General features: G+C 39.6%; 1 pseudogene; it reads left to right on the forward strand.

Moving 5' to 3' along the window:
• The first annotated feature begins 7,367 nt into the window (after positions 1–7,367).
• On the forward strand, positions 7,368–18,704 carry LOC114633225 (annotated as a pseudogene).
• The last annotated feature ends 894 nt before the right edge of the window (positions 18,705–19,598 follow it).

The raw sequence follows: 19,598 nt of genomic DNA on the forward strand, positions 1-19,598 counted from the left end.
GAAAACGTGATCAAAATATAACATATGAAACCCTCAGAGCTCTCAGACACTGAGCCACCAACCACACATGTGCTGGTCTGTGGCACTCTGGCACACATGTAGCAGAGGACTGCCTTGTCTGGCCTCAGTGGGAGAGGATGAGCCTAATCCTGCAGAGATTCAACACACGAGGGTGGGGAGATGCTGGTGGGGAGATGAGGTGGGGGTGAGTGGGTGAGTGGGGGACCACCCCCTCCTGGGCAAAGGTGAGGGGGAATGGCCTGAAGTTCTCAAGGGCAAAGACCAAAAAGGGGGACAACATTTGGAATATAAATAAATAAAATAACTTAATAATAATTTTAACAAACGAAAGAGGAAGAAAAGAAAAACGTTTTCAACAACAACAACAAAATGAACATAAAAGTTAAAGCCTGGTGTCATATATAGGTCTGAGAAGGAATTATTCCTCAAATTATAGGATGCTAATCGGGTAAAAAGTAGGTGGGGGAGCAGCTATGATGTTTGTGATGGTTTGCATACGCTTGGCCCAGGGCGTGGTACTATTAGACAGTATGGAACCTTTGAAGAAGGAGTGGCCTTGCTAGAGTAGGTGTGTCATTGTGGGTGTGGGCTTTAAGAGACCCTCATGCTAGCTTCCTGGAAACAAGTATTCTGCTAGCAGCCTTCAGATGAAGATGTAAAACTCTTAGCTCCCCCTACACCATGCCTGCCTGGATGCTTTCAAGTTCCTGCCTTGATGATACTAGACTAAACCTCTGAACCTGTAAGCCAGCCCCAATTAAATGTTGTTTTCATAAGTATTCACTTGGTCATAGTGTCTGTTTATAGCAGTAAAACCCTAACTAAGACATTGTTTAATAATGACTGTGAATTTGATATGATCTACAATCACCTAGGAGGCAAGCATCCAGATACACCAGTGAAAGAGATTTTTAAATTGGTTAGTCTATGTCCATGAGAGATGACAATGATTAGATTAATGGAGATAGAATGACTGTCTCTAGCTCGGAAGCACCATTCCCTGGGCTGAAGTCCTAAACTGCATAAAATGAGACAGTTCCCTGAGCACAGAGCATTCACTGCTCTCCCTTTGTTGGAGATACAGTGCTCAAGTTCCTGCCTCTACACCTTCTACCCACCCTGGACTCAAAGCAGGAACTGAAACTATTCTTCCTTCACTTGACTTTGTCCAGTATTTTGTCCCAGCAATAAGTAATGTTGCCTAATTAGAGTAGGTACTTTGCTGCTCTCAGGATAAAATAACCAAAAGCTACTCATAGAAGAAAAAGATGTTTTTGGCCAAGGTTCCAGAAGTCTAAGAGCTCATCACAGTGGGGAAGCACAGCAACAAGAAGCAGGAGCAAGAAGCTGAGAGGTCACATCTCAACTGCACAAAGGAAATAGAGAGGGCAAACTGTAAGCCCAAGGGGCTATAAACTCCTAATCCTGATTCCAGTGTTATACTTCCCACAGAAAAACTACATAGGTCTGAGAAGAAATGAGGTCTGTCCTAAAAATTTATACCCCCACGAACAATTTAGCCTGTTGGGGACAAACCACTGAAATATATAAGCCTATGGACCACTTCTCATCAAAATCACAATATTCCACTCCTGACCCCCATAGGCTCATGGCCATATCAAAATGCAAAATGCACTTAGTCCAACATTTACAAATTCTCCATACTATTTAATGGTCTCAACACTGATCAAAACTCCAAGGTCCAAAGTCAATTCTGAGACTTGAGTTAAACTCCTAACAGTGACACCATGAACAATCATAAAATATAAATAAAAGTCTTTAAAAAGAATTACATATTTTCAATAATAGCAGAATATATGTTCCCATTTCAAAATGGAGAAGGTGAGGGTATACTGAGGCAAGAGTAAAGCAAAGCAAGCAGAAAACCAGCAGGGAAAATATCAAGTATTGTACCACTATGGTGGGCCTGAGAGACCTTGTTTACCACAATAGACCAAACAATAGGACTCTAGAGGTATTGCCTGTTTTGGCATTGCCAGCCTTGGTGCCTCCTTGGCTGCCCTGTAGCCTGGTACACAAGCTGAGAAGAATAGACTGCCTGCCGAGCTTGCTTGAGACATCTCTGGCCCGCAATTAAGTATGGATTCCTCTCACCTCCAGCAGGATGGATTCAGCTCACCCCCAGCCGGCTGAAGCAAGAAGGAACTCTGGGGGTGGGGGTGGGTTATCCCCTTTACATTAGAAGCTGAACATTAAAGCATGGAGCCTCGATCAGAAACCTTTGTCCTGGCTTCATCTCTTCCCGCCCTCCTGTCCCTCTTCCATTCCCAGCCTCTCTTTCAGGTGAACCAGGTCGACTGTGGCTGATGTCCCTCAACAGAATGGCACCAAACGTGGGGCCTGAACATGAGAGACCAGCTGAGGAACGCTGTCTTGTGTAGAGCTCTATGGAAAATGGAACAAGAAAGGAGAGTATCCCGCACACTTGGTAAGCAGCAAACAATTTTTGATACTAACGCTAGTTATGGTAAGTCTTTGAAGGCTGTGTTTGCAGGAAGTGTGTTTCGGGGGATGCAGTCTAGGTTAATGAGGTATTGACCCAATGCCAATTTGGCCTAGGAGGTGACAGCGAATTATAGGTCAGGAGAATTCTAAACAGGCATTGCCCGTAGTCTAAGAGCTGCTTCAGGCAGGAAGAGCAGGTTTAGAAGGAACTGGAAAACTAAGAAAGCAGGGCACTGAGGTGTTACAATAGCTGTCTGCTACATCTCCAAAGAATGAGATGAAAAGTTACATCTTGAATATGAGAGAGAGAGAAAAAGAAAGGGTTTTAGAAAAACAGTTGTCCTCTCTCTGAGCTTTGTCAGCAAAAAGGAATGAAAAGGCTACTTCAGAGATCTCCTAGAAAAAGAAAGAAATTCGGGAGACGTCCTGAATTTCTCTTTATTTAGCTCCTAGGTGTCCTTCTTTGTTGTCTGTCCTTGGCGTGCACCAATGTCCACATGTGTCAATTGTTTGGTTTTTTGTTTCATTGTCTAAATGTTTGTTCTATGTTTCATGTTCAAAAGAAAAGATCATTAAAACTGCTTGATCCAACCCTTTGTCTAGTTTAACTTTGTTTTAAAGACAGTCTTAATGTGCACAGATAGGATGCCTGTAGCTAAGAGTTGAGCTGAGCTGGAAAAGCCTTTTCAGAAATTGATTTTTTGCATAAGCTGATCTTAAAGGGACCAGCAACATTTTGGATTCTATAAGGAAGCTGAGAGTTGTTTGTCTCAGAAAAATCTCTGTGACAAGGTGCCTTTCTCTTGAAAATGCAGCTAGAAAAAGCAAGGAGATTTTGTTTGGTCTAAATATATAAGATGCATAGCCACTTCATTGTAGCTTCTGATTGGTTTTAAAAGTATAAATATGTTCTACATGTCTTGATTACAGATTATTGGCTTAAATTATTGAGTATGATTAGAAATTTACAACTTTGGTAACAGAAAGTTGCCGTAAAACTAACTCAGGGTTAGAGTCATTCAGAAACCAGATGTATAAAAAACAAGATTTTAAAACAATGTCTCTTCAATGAGATGTTAAAAGCTGCACTATCATACATTCATATATAAGAATTGACAGCAAAACTTTGTAACGTAAAGGTAACCTACTTGATGTTGATTTTAGAGAAAATAGATTGTTTACATTGTTTTTGCTTTTGGTTTTGTCTCTCAAAATTATTGTTATACTTTAAAGTTACAAAAGAAACTTAAAAATATAGTTTCTGCCAGTATTCCATTGGCTACAGTTGGCAGTTCTAATCTTGAGTTTGGGATTTTTTGATTCGCCCATGTTTATAGAAAAGGAGACAGCAGGAGAGTTAAATAAAAATATTTAAAACAAGTTGTGATACAGTGCTGGCCTGCAGGAAAGATAATCTTTGTGCCAGGCCTCTGAAAACAGGCTGAGATTAAGAACATTTACATTTAAATTAAGACAATACAGATTGGGCTCTGCAGAAGCTTGGGTGAGACATTCCTTTTGTCTTGATCTTCATGACCAGCCCCTAGAAAGGTGTTTTCCAGAATTTGTTGATTGCCTTGCTTGTTCCTTGTGGGGGAGGCGTCAGCCTCAGGCCCAAAATTCACAACAGCTTATAGGTCAGGAGTTGTTATTATGTTGGAGGAATTAAAATTATGCTTTCTTCCCTCCATGGCATTGTAATTACCTGCTGGCAAAGGAATTCCACAACATGTTTTGGGTCCTTCCTTCTAAATTTGTTGGGAGTGATAGAAGACAAGATGGCTTTGGTTCCTCTGATGTGTATTAGGTCCTATCAGTAGCAAGAGACCTAATCTTAAGTTAATAATTGAAGGAAAAAGGTTTTGAAGGATTAATAGATACTGGGGCTATTTAACAATTATTAGAAGGCAAGATTGCCTTCAGCTTGGCTTTTATCTGATACTCTCACTCAGCTAAAAGGAATTGGTTATTCAATTAATCCAAAAACAAAGTTCAAATTTAAGATTTATGAAACTAATGGGGCATTACAGCCTGTCTTGCCTACTTCGGTTGCCATTCTAATAAATACATATAAAATTATTATAGATTTAAAAGATTGTTTTTATTGTTCCTTTACATCCTGGTAAAGGTGATGAAGTTTAAATACAATGAATTTACTTGTGATTTTTGAGAGCCCATGAAGCAGTATCATTAAAAAGGTTGCCTCAAAGAATGATTAATAGTCTTATATAAGAATTTGTTGTTGTTTTAATACAAAAGTTAAGCATTTAAATCTCTCAGTGTATATTATTCATTGTATATTTTGTTAGCTGATCTCTCTAAAGGAGTTTTTCTGTACGCTTTTTCTCTAATACAATGAGCTTTAAAATTTTGGAGTGCTTATCGCTCCAGAAAAGATTCAAAGACAATATCTTTTCAGTATTTGGGAACTTAGTTATATCTTAAACAAATTGTGACACAGAAAATTCCAATAAGAATGGATAATTGGGGCTAGAGAGATGGTTCTGTCATTAAAGGCTAGACTCACAACTAAAAATATTAGAGTTCAATTCCCAGCAACCACATGGTGGCTCACAACCATTTGTAGTGGGATCTAGTGCCCTCTTCTGTCTTACAGGCGTACATACAAAAAATGGTTTACTTTTAATGATTCTCAAAAGTTGTTAAGAGATATTAATTGGCTAAAACCTCATCTTAAGCTTACCATAGGAGGACTTGAACCTCTGCTTGATGTTTTCAAGGGGGATACAAATCCTAATTCCCCTCAACAGTTAACTGATGAGGGATAGATAGCTTTGTAAAAGTATAGAGTAATCTGTTAGTTATCAAAAGATAAATTAAATAAACTATGATAAATTGTTGGCTGTTTGCATTATTGCTACTCATGTGCTCACAACAGCCCTTGGGCAAAAGAAACCATTTATGTGGACTCATCCTTCATCTGTAAGTGAAGTTTGAACATCTTATTATGAAACTATTACAGTGTTAACACAGGATTGTAAGATTGAATCCTGAAAGTATTTGTATGAAATGTTTATTCTTTATTCCAAATAGAATTTAAGTTGATTATTGGAGAATAATGATATTTGGCTTATTACATGGCAAACTTTTTATACAAAATTGATAATCATTATCCATAAGACAAGTTGTTACAGTTGTTCTCTATACATGCTTTTGTATTTCCTATAAATTTGCATTCAGCCCATAGAAAAAAATATTTACTATATTTACAGATGCCTCATCTATTGATTAGAGAGTATATGTAATTATATCACATGTTCGTTTTCTTGAATTTTCCCCTGCTTCAGCACAAATAAATTATATGCTGTAGGCCACTGTTCAAAATGCTGAAAAATCAAGCTTTCAATTTGTATGCTCATAGCCAGTATATGGCTTATGGTTTATAATTGCTTGAAATTGTTCCTTTTTTTTTAGATATTCCTAATTCTCAAATTTTATAGTTATTTATAGAAATACTGCTTAATTTAAGAAACATGTACAGTTTCTTAATTTTATAAGACATTCAAGAGCTCATATTGGATTGCCTGGAACCCAGGGCAATGCCAGAGCAGATTTATATACCAGTCAGATTATAGACCTTATAGAAACAATTGACCATACAATCTTATTCTTTATATCATCAAAATAATAATAGCTTGAGACAATAAATTAATATTTCTAGAAAGTGTACACATTAAATAACAAAATCTTGTTCTCAGTGTCCTCAATTTTCATAATGGTGTTAAGCCTTGAGGACTTATACGTGATCAATTATGGCAAATAGATGTTACTCATTTTTGATTTTAGAAAATTAAAATATGTACATGTGACTTGATACCCTTTTAGGTTTTTTAATTGCAACTGTTTTAACAAGAAAAGCAACTAAAAATTATAATTATTTATTGCCTACATTATTTTTCTATGCTTGGTGTTCCCTATCTGATTATAGACAATGGAACTGGCTATTGACAGTCAAACATTTGAGATGTTTTGTTGACAATTTAATATTATTTTTATTACTGAGATTCCTTATCCTCAAGGACAAGGAATTGTGAAAGTGAGATTATGGAACTTTAAAATAATATCTTGATAACCCTCTTGAATGTGGGAAGAACAGCTACTGATGCCTCTTCCCTGGTTTTACAAGAAACTCTGAAAAATAGGCTTTTAAAAACTAAAAAGGGGGAATTATACCCCCCAGGGTCACCAAAAACACACCTTGCTTTTGTCTTATTTTAAATTTTCTGCAAACTGATGCTAAGGGTCAGTCTGCAGTGGATTGCCACTGGCATCCGGTTACTTCCAGCTTATTTGCCAGGGTCATGTGGAGAGACCCCTTATACTTGGTGTGGTCCTGACCATGTTTTAATTTGGGGCCGTGGCTCAATATGTATTTTTTCAGAAAAAGAGAACGGAGCCCAATGGCTCCCTGAAAGATTGGTCCATCAAGTGGACACAGATCTCGAGCCTAATAATTGTGATTCTGATGATGATGGCTCAAAATCCTTATCTGCCAGTAGATTTAACCTGGCATGTAGTCTCCATCAATACTCAAAGTCACCCACTATACATGGTGGCCAGACTTTGCGTCTAAATCCCTGTCAACCAACAGTTGGATTAGGCACTGGAACATTTCAGCTTCCAACCTTATTTTCTACATTGCTTGGATAAATCATGTTGCTTTTAACCATTTAAACCTTGTGTCTCAAGCAGATAGGTTGCCTTCACACAGGACCACTGTCACCAAGCTCAGCTTTCATCATGGCAGTTATCCATCGCTATGAAGAATTGCAGCTAGTGCATGCCCACAGTTCCTTTGGTCTGAATGTGGTTTTGGTCTTATGGGAAAGAGTGTGTCACTGATGGCCATTTAGTCAACGATGGGTAAGAGTGTCTTGAGCTCTTATAAACCTAAGACAGAGGCTTACATCAATATGCTATGTATGTTCCTCAAAGACGGGTAATATAGGAGTAATATACATGCCAACCTAAACCAGGCATGGTCGCCCAGCCACTCTGTACCCTAGATGGGATGAAATATTGTACCCCATCCAGCTGCTGGCACTGCTCATATCTTATAAAACTAAAAAGGGGGAACTGTGCCCTTCCCCCAGCCTTGAGCAGGCCTGAGAGACCTTGTTTACCACAATAGACCAAACAATAGGACTCTGGAGGTATTGCCTGTTTTGGCATTGCCAGCCTTGGTGCCTCCTTGGCTGCCCTGTAGCCTGGTACACAAGCTGAGAAGAATAGACTGCCTGCTGAGCTTGCTTGAGACATCTCTGGCCCGCAATTAAGCATGGATTCCTCTCACCTCCAGCAGGATGGATTCAGCTCACCCCCAGCCAGCTGAAGCAAGAAGGAACTCTGGGAGTGGGGGTGGGTTATCCCCTTTACATTAGAAGCTGAACATTAAAGCATGGAGCCTCGATCAGAAACCTTTGTCCTGGCTTCATCTCTTCCTGCCCTCCTGTCCCTCTTCCATTCCCAGCCTCTCTTTCAGGTGAACCCGGTCAACTGTGGCTGATGTCCCTCAACAGTGTTCTTTACTATGCAGAAACTTTTTAGTCTCAAAAGGTCCTGATTGTCAATTTTAATCTTAATGTCTGTGATATCACAGTCATTGTTCAGAATGTCCTTTCTTGTGCATATAAGTTGAAGTGCATTTTCTACTTTCTCATTTGTTGGAATCAGATTATGAGGTTATGCTGATTAAATATATTTCACTTGACACAAACTAGGGTCATATGTGAAACTCAGGAAAGAATTTCAATTTGAGAATTACATCTTTCATATTGGCCTGTGAGTGTCTGTCTCTGGGGCATTTAATGATTGATATAGGAAAGCCCACCCACAATTATCATTGTCACTTCAGCACTAGTGATCATAGATTATATAAGAAAACAACTGAGCAAGCCATGAGGAAAAAACACTCCTCCATAGTTTTGCTTCAGTACTTCCCTCTAAGCTCCTGCTTAATTTGTTGAGTCATGAGCTGTGATGAGAAATTATAAGCCCAATAAACAGGTTCCTTTCCAAGTTGGATTCATTCAGTGTTTTATCACAACAACAGAGAAGCAAACTAGGACACAGCGTCTTTCTTTTTAATTTTTTAATTGGATATTTTATTTATTTACACTTCAAATGTTATCTCCTTTCCCAGTTTCCCCTTTGCAAATTCCCCTATACCATCCCCATGTACCCTGCTTCTATGAGGGTGTGCCCGCACCCACCCATCCACTCACACCTCAGTACCCTAGCATTCCTCTTCACTGGGGCATAAAGCTTTCACAGGACCAAGGGCCTCTTCTCCCACTGATGCCAGATAAGGCCCCATCAGCTCCTTCAGTTCTTCCCCTAACTTCTCCATTGGAGTCCCTGTGCTCAGTCTGATGGTTGGTTTCGAGAATCCACATTTGTACTGGTCAAGATCTGGCAGAGTCTCTCAGGAGAGAGCTGTATCAGGCTCCTGTGAGGAGGCACTTCTTGGCAACAGCAATAGTGTCTGGGTTTGGTGTTTGCATGTGTGTTGGATCCCGAGGTTGGGGAGTTTCTGAATGGTCTTTCCTTCTGTTTCTGCTCCACTCTTTTTCCCTGTGTTTTCTTTAGACAGGGGCAATTCTGAGTTAAAATTTTGGAGATGGGTGAGTGGCCCCATCCCTCAACTGAGGAGCCATGCCTAACCTCTGGATATGGTCTCAACAGGTTCTCCCTCCCTTTTGTGGGGTATGTCAGCTAATGTCAATCCCATGGGGTCGTGGGAGGCTCTTGCTTTTCTGGCATCTGGGACTTTCTGGTTTCTACAGCCAGCTCCCCATCCCCCATTGCTACACACCACTGTTCAATTTCCTAACCTTCTGTACATCTCCTTCATCTCCTCCCATACCTAATTCGTCCCCTCTTCACCCCTTTCTTACCTTCCTCCCAAGCCCCTCCCACCCTCTACTTCCCTTGATAATTTTATTCCCCCTTCTAAGTAGAACTGAAGCATAGACTCTTTGGTCTTCCTTCCTCTTGAGCTTCATGTGGTCCATGAGTTGTATCATGGATATTCCACTCTCTTTACCTAATATCCACTTATCAGTGAGTATATACCATGTGTGTTCTTTTGTGACTGAGTTACCTCACTCAGGATGATATTTTCTAGATCCATCCATTTGCCTGTGAATTTCATGAAGTCATTGTTTTTAATAGCTAAGTAGTATTCCACTGTGTAAATGTACCACATTTTCTGTATCAATTCCTCTGTTGAAGGACATCTGGGTTCTTTCCAGCTTCTGGCTATTATAAATAAGGCTGCTATGTGCATAGTGGAGCATGTGTCATTAATACATGTTGGAGCATCTTCTGGATATGTGCCCAGGAGGGATATAACTGGATCCTCAGGATGTACATAAATAAAGTAATTAATTAATAATAAAGAAAATAAACACTGAACTCATTCACTTCTCTTATTGCTCTAGCTAAGATTTGAAGCTATGGAATATGGCTTAGGTATGGAATAGGTATGGAGAGAGTAGACAGCTATGCCTTATATTTGATTTTAGTGGAATTGCTTTGAGTTTCTCTCCATTTTAGTTGATGTTGACTATGGGCTTGCTGTAAATTTCCTTTATTATGGTGAAGTATGTTCCTTGTACACCTACTCTCTCCAGGACATTTTTCATAAAGAGAAAAGCAAAATAAAAACTTAATGGTAATTTATTATTTTCACTCACACCACATCACAATGGTATGAGCACAAGCCTGTGGTGGATATTTTTGATTGATGACTGATGTGGGAGAGGACAGTTCACTGTGGATGGTGCCATCCTTGGCTCGTGGTCCTAGAAGCTATAAAAAGGCAGACAGAGCAAGCCATAAGAAGCTAGTCAGTGAGCAGGTTTCCACAGCTTGTTTCAGTTCCTCTCATGAATTCCTGCCCTGATGTCCCTCAGTGGTAGACAGTAATCTGGGATGTGAATTGACTCCTTTTTCCCCAAATGGCTTTTGGTTATGGTGATTATAGAGCAATATAAAAATCCTAACTTCCCAAGAGGGTAACAGGCTTGATTATTGCTGACATAACAGCTTTAATTCCATTAATTGCTAGCACCACTACTTCTGCAATAGCATTGTTACAAGGAGTTAAGACAACTATTTTTGTTAACCATCTAGCAAAAAAATGTTACTAATGTATTGAGTATACAAAAGGATTTATATAGGTATCTGGAACAACAAATGATGCTCTATTCAAATTATCTGAAGGAGGTTCAGAGTTCAAGAGTTAGGAGCCATCCCAAGTGTCCTGACAAATATCATTGGAGTAGTGATACTTTTGAAATTCACAATGATTGTCATTATAACTACAAAAAAAGTTCAAAGGCACATTTAGGATATTTGGCATGATCCTAACACCTCTCTGGGTGCGTTACCTTTGCATAGTGAGATTATGAATTTAAAGAATGCTGCTCTGTTGACCTTTGATGCTGCAGATAATGCCAATAAAATTTTCCATGGCCTGAGGTCAGTATTTCCATTTTGGTCACACCACAGGAATGGCACATATAGCTTGATCAGGCTATCCCTTCTTGTCCTGGGAAAACTTTTATTCCGCCCATTGTGTTAAAGCTTGTCTTTAACAATATCAACATGTTGGAAGACAAAGTACATGGCTTGAACCTGAAAATGAACCTCCAGACAGAGTTATTAAATTAACAGGCTGGCAAGCCAAGGACGGGTAAGATTCTGCACAGAGCCTTACCAACCTAAGACAGAAGTGCATTGCCTTTGATAATGCATATTCCATGATGGGTAAGGAAGGCATTCCTGTCAGAATGACCTAAGACAGGCTCAGTCTTGTTAACAAAATAAAAAAGAGGGAGAGGTGGAGAGCCTTTGGAGTTGCTTAGCAAGAAGCTAACACGGGCCAAGTACAAGGAAATGGGCTGCTTGGCAGGATTATGACATTGGCCAAGGACAAGGAAGTAGGCTTCAAGCAGGAATATGACATTAGACTAGAACAAAGAAGTAATTTCAGGCAGGAATCTAAACCATATGCTACAACAAAGAAGTAATCTCAGGCAAGAATCTAGATTACTAGACTAGAAAAAAAGAAGTAATTTCAAACAGGAATCTAAATATTAGCCTAGAAGAAAGAAGTAATTTCAGACAGGAATCTAAATATTAGGCTAGAACAAGGAAGGAAGCTTCAGAAATGAAAATGACCTTGGGCTAGGATAGGGAAGTAGGCTCAGATACTTTGGTCATCCTGATAAGCCTTTAGAAACAGTGATCACAGAAGTGTTCACGTAATTGGGTTTAATGCCTTGCTTTTTCATTGACTATTTGTGTCTATTGTATTGCCTGTTCCTCGACTATTTGCATCTATTGTATTGCTAGAACAATTGCTCAACCTAGAACTGACCTTAATATATGCATGTAATCAAAATGATATAAAAGTATAAAGGGAGAGAAGGTATAGGATTGGAGTTCTAGGGAGGGGAATAGGGAAAGGGGATAACATCTGTATTGTAAATAAATAAAATATCCAATAAAAAAAGGAAAAGAAAAAGAAAAATCCTAACTTCCTTCAGCTGCTTGTTTGTATTCTCATTGTGATCGTTCTAATAAGCAACTTACACTTCAGTGCTCAAACCTCACAGCTACCTCTCATTGATAGTTTTGTTACAATCTCTACTTTGAGTCGATGTGGAAAAAGCCATGAACTACTAATTCATTTTTTTGATTCATCCTTCTCTATTTTTCTGCAATTTTCACCTGACCTACCTTCATGAACTATGCAGTGACCTTAGATGCCAGAAGAAAGCATTACTACAGATAGCTGTGAAACATCATGTGGGTGCTGAGAACTAATTCTGATTCCACTGTAAGAACAGCAAGCACTCTTAACACTGAACCATCTTACCATGCCCAAACCTGGTTAGCTTTTGATTTTCCCATGTAATGTGAACATTCAACTCATAATTTCTATGACCCTTCTCTTTTGTCTTGTCACAGTTGTCTATGTACTTTTTTTAAAATTATTTTCTTTAGTAGACAGCAGGGACTATAAGATAATTACTGAGCATCAATTTCATCCTGATAATATGAGATGCCTCACATAATACATTTGTAACAAAATAAGTAAGTCACATTCTTATTTTATAGACAAGAAGATCAAAACTACACTTAATAATATTTCTAAGATAACAGTTTGTAAATAGAAACACATCTTTTCAGTTCTAAAAACTGTCATATCAGTTCAAACACATTTTTTCAGTTCTAAAAACTGTCATTGTTCCATTACACTAGTGGAAAATATCTGCCTACTCTTTGTCTCATCTCTCAGATGCAAGATGTTCTTTTTCCCCTTCGTCATCTTTTCTTCCTCTTCCCATCCACTCTTGCCCTTGTTCTCTGCAGTGTGACAAATCTGAATCCACTCTCCACCTGGCCCTAATCATTAGCTTTTCCTCACACTGCTTTATTAGCTCCAGCCCACCATGCTGGACAGCTGATCAGCAAGTAGGAATAATGTTTTTCCTGCAATATCCTTCTGCCAACCATGGCCCAGGCTGCCTTCAATATTTCTGCTCAAGCTAACTTACCCAACTTTTTGGGCCACTATCTCACTACATACTATCTTATCAGATATACATTATTCAGAGGACATAGTACTGCAGAGAGAGAAGCTTGATTTCAATATCAAGCCACCTTGGGAACCTTAGTAATAATAGGGAAATTTCATCTTCTAATTTGTCTGTGAAAGACTTTATCTCAGCCATGTAAGATTCATAGTCATCTAACTTGGTGTCAATTGCTGCCACAAAGAATTACTTTGTGATTATTTGAAAGATATATCAATTTCTTCTAAATTATTAATACAAACAACATTCTAGCAGTTTATTGCATATTCTAAGGACCCTACACTTAGGCTGAATGGTCCATATCTCTTTATTTCTGATTTATTACTATCAGCTTTGTGCAATGTCTGACATAAAAAGGGTTACTTATACTCTGTTGGCCTTTTGGATTAGGAAACAAATCTTAAAGCTACCACTAATAACTATGTTTATGAACATACCCTGACAGTGTGACATCATGGAAAGATTATTAACATGCACTTTTGAAAACAGTGTCCTGGAAACCAGTGTCAACTTTTCAACTAGTTTCCACTGAAGATTTCTTGTGTTCACACTACTTAAGTATTTTGTATAGTCAATGACTGTTGGAAGGAATTAAGGGAGGGAGAAGGAGAGGCAGAAAGAGTAAGGGAAGAAGAATAAAGAAATAGTCAGTGCAAACACTGTAGCTTGTAGTTTTTGTTACCCCTTTATGCTCCAGGCAGACTGTGCTACTAGCCCTGCCCAGGTTCTCTCAGATCCGCGGATGAAAGACACATAAACACATTAACTTATTTTTCAATCTGCCTTATTTGCTCAATTGTTAGGCACTTATAATCTGCCTCAGCTAGCATGTCCTTCCCAATTCTCTTAGTTCAACATTCTAAATCTGCCCTCAACTTTAGTTGCTCAGTTACCTTGTCCTTCTTCAGCAACCCAAAACTGACCTCTGCTTAGATGCATTTCTAATCTTCCACCTGGGGAAGCGGCCTATGGCTACTCCACCTGAGATCTCACGTGGTTGTTCACCTTTCTCCCTCCAAAAAGCCTGGTGAAATCTCCCTTTCTCTTCCTCCATCTCTCAACATGCGTGCAGGAACCCAGAAGTCCCACCTCTTTCCCTCTCACCAGCAATTGACCACTGGCATCTCTATTGATCTGTCAAGAATCAATTGGGAGACAGGACCTTAGCATCAGAACCACCTCCTTATAGAACATAGTAACTCAAATAAGATCATTTTACACAGTGAAGTTCATGTCTTCCCCAGATGATATTTTTGAAGCTCATGGAACTGGAAGGAAATAGCTTTATTGAAGAACAAAGTTTATCATCAGAAAATATTACCTACATAAGTCCTTGTAAAAAAGTTTGTCAAAGTATACAGCAGAAGTTGGAATAAACAACATGATGTAATAAGATATTATATTGAAGAAAAGTACAAATTAGTATTCACCTGTCCAGGTCTTACTATATAGCCTGACGGAAGACAATATTGGCAACAAATATGGCAATATAGAGATTTGCATTACATTGAGGAAATGCAAACCTTTTTTGAAATATGCTAAGAAATTAATGTCTAAATAAATATATTACAATTCATGTTTTAGCCAGGTATGTTGGTTAATGCTTTCAATCCTAGCACTTGGGAGGCAAAGGCAGGTAGAGCTCTTTGAAGTCCAGTACAGCCTGGTTTGCAAAGTGAGTCCAGGACAGCCAAGGCTGTTATACTGAGAAATCACATCTTAGAAAAAATCATGTTTTAAGTGCTTTTGAATAATCAAAAATATATATGTACTATCTTATGCTTGATATGCTCTTCAAGTAACTATATGATAACATATAGACATGGCGGAGGCTTCAAAGGAGACTTGAAGGGGTAATTCATGTTATCCAACTTCTTGTGCTAATGTAAATGAGTAGATTTTCTTTACTAATATAAGAGCAGATTCTTCCCATGAAACATCTACTTGCAAGAATTTTCTAGGAATTGGGAATATGCCTCAGTGGGTAAAATACTTACTGTGCAAGCATAAGGACCTGAGTACAGATCCTCAGAAACCATGTCAAAGCAATACGTACTAGTACACATATATAAAATTCTCAGTGATGCTTTGGGAAGATGGGAGACAAAGACAGGAGAATCCTCAGAAGTTTGTAGGCTAGCTTGTTTGCTTGATGTACACAACAGCAAATGTTGTCCCCTATCTGCTTCTCCCTTAGTGTAGCCAAGCCAGTTGCACACATTTGGGCTGAAAGGAGTGAAACTTACCCAGAAGTGGGTGGATGCAATGTAGGATCTTGGTCAACAATGAGTATGTGTGCAATAAACACACCCTGGAACAGCTTTGGAGAACTGGTTCCTTTATTTGGGGGCTAATTTATACCCCTAGGGTGGTGGCCAGGGTCTCTGTGGCAAGGTTTGTGTGGCTGGGTTTTGGGTGTGGTCAGGGCAGAGGTGTTGGAAGGTGCTTCATCTACATACTCAGGAGCTGTAGGGTAGGGTGAGGTGTGAAGAACCTTTTAAGGCCAAACAAGGAGTAAAGCATGATAACTTTCAGCATAATAATTCTTACCAATGTTGATAGTGGGCAGCCAACCAGAGCCAGCTTGGGATGGGAAGGTAGCCAGTTCCTGCTGCCTTCATCTCAGGTATCCAGGATTGAAGGTCCCTTGACCCTTACTCCATAATCCTGGCCATTACAGTCCCACAAGCAAACACTAAGAAATCCTGGTTCAAACAATAAGGAAGGCAAGAACCAATACCTGAAGTTGTACTGCAACCTCCATATGTAGGAACATATACACCGATGTTTAAAAACAAAAAGAAGGGTGGAGATATGTCTCAGTGGTTAAGAAGACTATCTGCTATTCCAGAGAACCAGAGTTCAGTTCCCATCAAGCTCATGGTGGCTCACATCTGTAATTCCAGTTACAGGGGATCCAACAGCCTTTTCTGGCTTCTTCAGGCACAAGGCATGCTTGTGGTGCACAGACATACATACAAGTAAACCACCATAAACATAAAATAATTTTACAAAAAATTTTAAAGAATTTTTAGAAGTTAGAATTTCAAGGATACAAGGATAGTTCAACAAATGAAATATAACACAGAACAAAAGAAGAATCTCCTGATCATCTTAATGGATGCAGAAAGTCTGTGATTATATTTAACATTCCTTCATGATAAAAGTCCTCTAGACACTAGATTATACCTCAGTGTAAGTGTCTTACTTGTTTTTCTATTGTTATAAAAAGACACCATGGCCAAGGCAACATTTATTTTTTAAAAAGCATTTAATTGTGAGCTTGCTTATAGTTTCAGATGATTAGTCCATCATCGTCATAGCTGGGAGCACAGAAACAGGCAGTCATGGCACTGGAGCAGTAGCTATGTGTAGGACCCTGAAGGGCTGCTATACCCTGGCTGAGACTCTCCATGTGCTGCTGTCTACAAAGTTACATTCTGCAGTTTTTCTAAAAAACAAAATATCTTGTTGAAGGTTGATGCCCCAGGAAGGGAATTTATACTTGACATCTCAATGCCCCCCAGTTGAGTTCCTGTTTTTTCCTGAGTTTGTGTTTTTCCTTCCCTGGCTTGGTGTATATATTGAACCTGCCTAGTAAAGGCATTGGCATTCTCTCATAATGGATGACCTGAGTCTGAGTCTTTCTTTAATTCCCCAGACCTATGCCTGAGTTCGGTACCACGGAACTTGATAGCGCCAGAGCTATCAAGTGGAGGTTCCACGGAGATCAGGAAAGAGAGGAGAATCTGTCAGGATTGTTCATGGAGGAAGCAGGCCGGCCAGCTCAGTGAGTGGAATGTATGATGGTGGCACTGGAACTAGGAGTTCTTCCCTACAAGTAGTGGCACAGGATGATGCAGCTAAGAAATCCTTGCACAAGGTGGAGAATAGCTCCAGTTCTGAGGATGAAAGAGAAATTTTAGAAAAGGAAAAATGAAGAAATGCAAGGTCAAAAGTTGGAAGGGGGCCTGGAAAAGGTGAAGCAAGAGCTGATGAGTGATTCAGTCCCTGGGTGGCAGCAGTGGCAGCTGGGATAGCACAATGGCCAGGCCGGGGGCATATCTACTGCAGCAGCAGTGGTGGTGGGCAGCTGCAGGAGTTACAGAGGCCGAGGTCCGCTCCAGCCATGCTGAATGAAAACAAGATAGAGAAAGAACCACAAAAAGTGGTGAAAAGTGGAAAAAGTTCAAAAGAAGGACAACATACAGCAGAAGCAGAGATAGCCAACAGGAAAAACAGCCTCGAAGCTGTCCAGTCTTAGACATCTACTAAAATACAAGTACTAGTCCCTCAGCCAATCCTAGTCCTTGTGAAGAAAGACAGATGGCAGAACTCTTCATGGTTTAATGCCAGCAATAATAGAGAACTGCAAAAACTCCCATCTTTACAAGATGTTCCTCCTGCGGGTCAAGAGAAGATTTTCATCCAGAAGCTACGTCAGTGTTGTGTCCTCTTTGACTTTGCTTCTGACCCACTGAGTGACTTGAAATGGAAAGAAGCAAAGCGAGTTGCACTAAGTGAAATGGTGGAACATTATCACTTACAACTGGAACACAATCACAGAGCCCATTTACCCCAAAGCCATCCACATGTTTGCAGTTAATATGTTTCAAACCTTGCCACCCTCCTCCAATCCTACAGGAACAGAATTTGACCCAGGAGGAGATGAACCAACATTAAAAGCAGCCTGGCCTCATCCGCAAATTGTTTATGAATTTTTCCTAAGATTTTTAGAGTCCCCAGATTTCCAGCCCAATATAACAAAAAAATATATTGATCAGAAGTTTATACTGCAGCTTGTAGAACTCTTTGACAGCGAGGATTCTTGGGAGAGAGATTTTCTAAAAACGACCCTACACAGAATCTATGTGAAGTTCTTAGGCCTGCATGCTTACATCAGAAAACAGATCAATAATATATTTTATAGGTTTATCTATGAGACAGAGCGCCACGATGACATAGCAAAATTACTAGAGATCCTGGGAACTATAATTAATGTATTTGCCTTACCACTAAAGGAAGAGGACAAGATTTTCCTGTTGAAGGTGTTGCTGCCCTTGCACAAAGTGAGGTCCCTGAGTGTCTACCATCCCAAGCTGGCATACTGTGTCATGCAGTTTTTAGAGAAGTACAGCACCCTCACTGAACCAGTGGTAATGACACTTCGCAAATACTGACCAAAGACTCACAGTCCAAAAAAAAAGTAATGTTCTTAAATGAATTAGAAGAAATTTTAGATGTAATTGAACCATTAGAATTTGTGAAGATTATGGAGCCTCTTTTCCAACAGTCAGCCAAATGTGTTTCCAGGCCTCACTTCCAGGTGGCAGAGCGGGCACTCTATAACTGGAATAATGAGTATATCATGAGTTTAATCAGTGACAATGCAGCAAAAATTCTGCCCATCATGTTTCCATCCTTATACTGCAACTCAGAGACCCACTGGAACAAGACAATGCATGGCCTGATATACAATGCTCTGAAACTCTTCATAGAGATGAACAGAAACTCTTCAACGACTACACCCAGCAGTTCAAAGCAGAGAAACTCAAAGAGACAGAAAAGACTGTTTTAGAGCCCTCCTGAAATATGTCCTGCTTTCTCTCTGGCTCCTACTGGAGAAATCCTTAGTTCTGCTTTCTCTGTCTATTGTCTGTCCTTGGCACTCCAATCTGTTAACTGTCTGTTTTTGTTTCATTGTTTAAGTGATTGTTGTTCTGTTTTGTGTTAAAAAATGTTTACTGAGTATGATTAAAAATTCACAACTTTGATAATAGAAAGTTGGTTTAACTAGTAACTTGGGGATGGAGAGATGGCTCAGCTGTTAAATGCCAGGCTATAGTAGAAAGAACACATTTAACTTTAAAGAATTATCTTGAGAAGACAAAAGAGGGGGAGTTTACTTCACCTCATGCAAGACTATCCTTTATTTTATATATTTTACATTTTTTATTAGTGGATAAAGACACATTGTCTGCAGCAGACAGACATGGGAAACAAGCTGAGAAGGCACTGGGCCTTAGTGAAATGGAAAGAATTGTCATCAGGTGTATGGAAAGGCCCCGACTCTGTGTTAATCTGGGTGAGAGGTTCTGTTTACGTTTTTCCTAAAGATGCTGAAAGTCCTGTTTGGATTCGTGAGAGCTGTGTGCACCCTGTCACTATGGAGCCTCTCCCAGGCAGAGATCTACTGGAGCTGTGTGAAGAACCCCCTAGTTCTGATACCAGTGGGGATAAGTAGCTTGTCCTGGCCAGTCATAGTTTCCACCAACAGGACTACTAAAAGAGCTACAGCGAGACTAATATGTCTTTGCTGCTTTTGCAGACAGCAGACTCAGTCCCAGGCAATTACTAAGCAGGTGTCTGTGTCACTGGCACAAGAGAATCCTACTACCCAGGTTTGTCTCAGCCTTTACAGAGAATAGTCAGTCAATGATGGGTAACTCCTTTGTAGTCCTTACCTACCTAAAACAGGGGCCT

The sequence above is a fragment of the Grammomys surdaster genome, unplaced genomic scaffold (assembly GCF_004785775.1).
Source record: "Grammomys surdaster isolate TR1022 unplaced genomic scaffold, NIH_TR_1.0 555, whole genome shotgun sequence".
NCBI lineage: Eukaryota > Metazoa > Chordata > Mammalia > Rodentia > Muridae > Grammomys > Grammomys surdaster.